The sequence below is a fragment of the Myotis brandtii genome, unplaced genomic scaffold, assembly GCF_000412655.1.
Source record: "Myotis brandtii unplaced genomic scaffold, ASM41265v1 scaffold802, whole genome shotgun sequence".
In the NCBI taxonomy this organism is placed as follows: domain Eukaryota; kingdom Metazoa; phylum Chordata; class Mammalia; order Chiroptera; family Vespertilionidae; genus Myotis; species Myotis brandtii.
Genome location: NW_005371230.1, coordinates 624,286 through 629,039, shown reverse-complemented (window position 1 = coordinate 629,039; position 4,754 = coordinate 624,286). Strand labels below are relative to the sequence as shown.

At 47.7% G+C, this 4,754-nt stretch overlaps 1 protein-coding gene across 1 annotated transcript in view; it reads right to left on the bottom strand.

Annotated features, from left to right (window-relative positions):
- IRF2 (interferon regulatory factor 2) overlaps positions 1–4,754 on the bottom strand; it is a gene marked incomplete at its 3' end in the record, with an annotated part of 72,911 nt that overhangs the window by 30,868 nt on the left and 37,289 nt on the right. The gene's annotated exons all lie outside the window — the stretch shown is intronic.

The window sequence follows — 4,754 nt, the reverse complement described above, 5'->3', positions numbered from 1 at the left end:
GGGTCCCAGGTTCGATACCGGTCAAGGGCATGTACCTTGGTTGCGGGCACATCCCCAGTGGGGAGTGTGCAGGAGGCAGCTGAATATGTTTCTCTCTCATCGATGTTTCTAACTCTCTATCCCTCTCCCTTCCTCTCTGTAAAAAATCAATAAAATATGTTTTGGGGGAAAAAAAAGTAGGCAACTCTCCAAAGTGACCCCACTGGTGCTGCGAAAGGGAAGTCGGGTGGATGAAGGCACTGTCACGGGACCAAGTGTCTCGATGGGCCGGAGCAGCAGCAGACACAGAGGATCCCGCCTGCTGCTCAGCCTGCGTCTACACCCTGCATGGACCGGCCGGAGCTTCCAGATGCTCGATGACCACAGCTGACACTCCTTTCTTGGAGCAAAGTCCCTCCCTAAGATTCTTATATTGGACCCTTTCCATCTCTCTTACAGCCTGAGAGGCAACTCAAAATCACTTACATCAACCCCGGCAAACACGACTAGAAACTAGTGCTTTGGAAACAAAGTCACACTCATTGTAAAACCACACATGTAACCTGGTTCAACCGGCAGCACCAGGGGTCGCCAAGGTCCCCTGGCACCTTACATGTGACGACACATGCTCACATGGTCTCACTTCTGCTTTTTGCAACAACCTAATGAGCTACATATATGTTATTAGTTCTAATTCACAGTTGAAGGAGCTGAGGAGCGGAATTAAATTATTTAGCCAAGAAACTTGGCAATAAGTGTCTAAATTCCCATCTTCAGTCGCATCACAGCATACCTCGCCTCCGGTGCTCGAATGTACGAGGTTTCCAGTTTTACAGGAGAACTTGCTGACTTGGATTCTATGGACACTGAAGCCCAGGAAAATGTACTTTTTTAAAATATATTTTTATTGATTTCAGAGAGGAAGAGAGAGGGAGAATGAGACAGAAACATCAATGACTAGAGATAATCATTGATTGGCTGCCTCCTGCACGCCCCCTACTGGGGATGGAGCCCGCAACCTGGGCACGTGCCCTGACCGGGAATCGAACCGTGACCTCCTGGTTCATAGGTTGACGCTCAACTATGGAGCCACGCCAGCCGGGCAGGAAAATGCATTTTTAAGTTCTTAGGCTAGTTCTGATCATTCCCAGCTCTGGGATCTCCACAGGACACACAGGGAAGGAAGCAAAGTGTCGGTAGGGATCTTCCGCCACTTTGGTCTCACAGTGAAAATAGAAAGGGTCCGCCGACCCAAAAGGGCTCGGTACCTCTGCACAGAACCGACTACAAAGTCTGTGTGGCAAGCCGGCACAGCCATGGCATACTCAGCCCCACATAGGGCGCCTTATGTGCCGCCCAGCTCAGTCAGGTTTGGTGACCCTGAGAGGGGGCAGTGAAGGACTGAGAAAAGACAGACAAAACAAGAAAGCTGGGTCTGGGTGGGACGCTGCCCTCTCTGATAGAGAGACAGCACCACCGACTACAAGCCGTGTCTTTATTTTATAGCCAGATTCCACGAGGCAAAGTAAGGGCGTGGTCAAGATGTTTACAACATTCTCGTGAGTTTCGATCCTACTCAACTACATGCACCTGAACTCTATCAAGCCCACATCACTCAGCCACGTGAGACCACGTGTTTGGACCATAGGTTCAAGCTCACAACCATAGCTGTTGGCTATAACTGCTGGGAGGGCTCTGCCCTCCAAGTTGGGGCTTGCACGTGGCCATGAGAGGACTGTGCCTTCTCATTAGTCTGAAGCTTGAACCTGTCCAAACACTGTAGCCGCTCTCCACAAGCCTGAACTGAGAGTATGTCAGGACATTTGAGAGTTCCCCAAAAGCTGTTAAAGGGGGAAATTCTGCTGTGTTTACAATTCAGTAAATAAAGAAGAACCGAAAGCGAGAGACTTTTCGTAAACCCGTTCTGTTCGTTCTGTATCGTCACCATGACTGCAGCGTTTCAGGTTAGCCATCACACACACACACACACACACACACACACACACTCACAAACACACACAGCTACACAGCTAAACTGTCTCCCAGAACAGCGGTCTGGGAGGGCTCTGCCCTCCAAGTTGGTCAAAGGAGTCTGTGAGATCCGAAAGGTTGGCGACCGCTGTCCCAGAAACCAGGCCCAAAGCATGAAGCTACCAAAGTAGCGACTGAACTGAGCAATTCTCCACCACAAATCCTCATGAAACGAGCCAAGGACCCAAGGAGACCGAAGAAATGGCCAATAAGCACATGAAGAACGACTCAACACCACCCCTCCTCCGGGAAATGCAAACCAGAACAATGTGATGCCATGTCACAGCCACTCGGACGGTGAGAACAAAAACACAACAAAATCCTGAGTGCTGGTGACGAAGTGGAGGAACGGGAACGCCACACAGGGCTGGCGGGACGGACACGGGGCAGCTGCTGTGGAACACACATGGGCTGTTCCTCAAAAAGTTCAACAGAGTCACCACGTGGCCCAGTAATTCCGCTCCCGGATGTGTCCCCGAAGAATTACAAATCGGTGTTCAAGCAAATGTTTACACATGAAAGTTCACAACAGCCCAAGGGCAGAAGCAACCCCAATGTCCAGCAACGGATGGATGGGTAGAGAAAACGTCGCATGTGCATACACTGCAAAACTGGAGCATGCTTCAGCCCCCAAAGGAATGCAGTGCTGATACGCATGTGCCGCAACATGGATGGACCTAGCAAACATGTGCTAAGTGAAAGAAGCCAGACGCCAATGCCACGTATTGTGTGAACCAGGCGAATCCAGACACAGAAAGCATATCCGTGGTTGTCATGAACTAGGGAAGGAAATGAGAGTGGTTACGTGATGAGGAAGGACAGTGTTTCCTTTTCAGGTGATGAAAAAGTTTAGAATTAGACACTGGGGATGGCTGCATAATATTGTGACTGTATTTAATGCCACTTTAAAATGATAAATTAAAAAACAACCACATGGGCCCAGCCAGCATGGCTCAGTGGTTGAGCATTGACCTATGAACCAGGAGGTCACAGTTCGATTTCCAGTCAGGGCACATGCCTGGGTTGTGGGCTCGATCCCCTGTGGGGGGTGTGCAGGAGGCACTGAACCATTATTCTCTCTCATCATTGATGTTTCTATCTCTCTCTCCCTCTCCCTTCCTCTCTGAAATCAATAATAAACAAACAAATAAATAAATACATTCTACATGGAACTTTTAAATAAACCACTAATAAATGCATCACACATCTTTTTTTAAAAAGACCATGTTGAAAGGTAAAGGTGAAATTCATTTTAAAACTGAAAGAGATTCTGACCAATAAACATTCTGGTCGTCGATCCCCGTGTTCGATGGGACGGTGATGGCACTGCACTGCATCTGTGCAGACTGTGACATCACAGTCTGTGACATGAGCATGCGCTTCAGGAGCCCTGAGTACCCAGCCCGAACAGGTGGTGGGCGCACACACCGTGTACGAAGGACTCTGAGTACCAGAGCCACCCGTGTCTACATCGAAGGGCAGGAGAGAGAAGCACTGCTTGAGTTGAGAAGAACATTTAAGATGACCTTGAGCAATGCAGAACAATCAGACCTTGGCCCCAAGTGGAAACCAGTTCTCTCATCTCCCTCTGCCTCTCCTCTCCCCCAATATTTATAAGATGTTCTAATTTCACTTGCTATTTTTGTTTGAACTCCTTACCTGTTCTGAGGTGCCCTGATAGTTACACAGGCAAGAGCCTGCTTTCAGGGAAGAGCAGGGAAAGGTCTGGACTCCCTGCTGGCCTGGGCCTGGAGAGTGGACCGGCCTGGTTCCAGGCAGACCTCCAGCATGAAATGCCAACAGTGGGCATGATGGGAGCTGCCAAGAAAGAGTGGGCCTGGGCGTAGCTGCCTCCTCCCTCCTTCCCTCTAGAAGTGGCCCAGGGAACCACACGTGAGCACCTGGACCAACCCAGAACCGACCTGGCCCTTCAACAAGCCAATGGCAAGAGGGCAACCAAGGAGGACGTACTGTCCACAACCAGGAGGGACTTCGAGTCACACAACCAAACACAACACGCGGACATTCTTTGGATTCTGATGGAAAAAATCAATTGTAAAAAGATATTTTGGGAATACTCATGGCATGATACTAAAAACTTACGGTTAATTTTCCTGATGGACAACAGTATTATGAAGACATGAGAAAATGTTAAGTTTTATAGGTGTACACTGTCCGGGAGTTGCTCTATAATAACACACACACACACACACATACACACACAAAGATAAAACAAAATGTTGGTAATTGTTAAATCGAGCTGTGCATTACTAAATCTAGATGGGAATTCGCTACACTCTTCTTTCCAGTCCTTGGGCCATTCAAACATACTATCTGAATGTGCTAATACTCATAATAAAAAGTAACTGGCCCAAGCCAAGGCCCCATTCAGGTCACATATGAAATGATCATATGGTTTCCTTAAGTCATTCCTATTTACTTCATGCCCCACCTTGTTTCAGACACGACTCACTTCAACAACCACATTCAATGCCATTCAATTAAAAAAAAAAGCAAAAAATAAATAAATAAAAGTGGATAAGGGAAAAGGAACAAAAAATCTAAGATCCGAGAGATATCTGAAATGATCAAATGAGGCCAGGAGTGGTATTAGTCTAAAACAATGATGTTGCAATACCCTGTACACCTGTTAGAAGTGGCCACAATCAGGCTCTCCACTCTTTGGCACGTGATATAGAGCTAAAGACTGACCAGCTAAATGAGTTGTCGTGTTCTTAAGATTA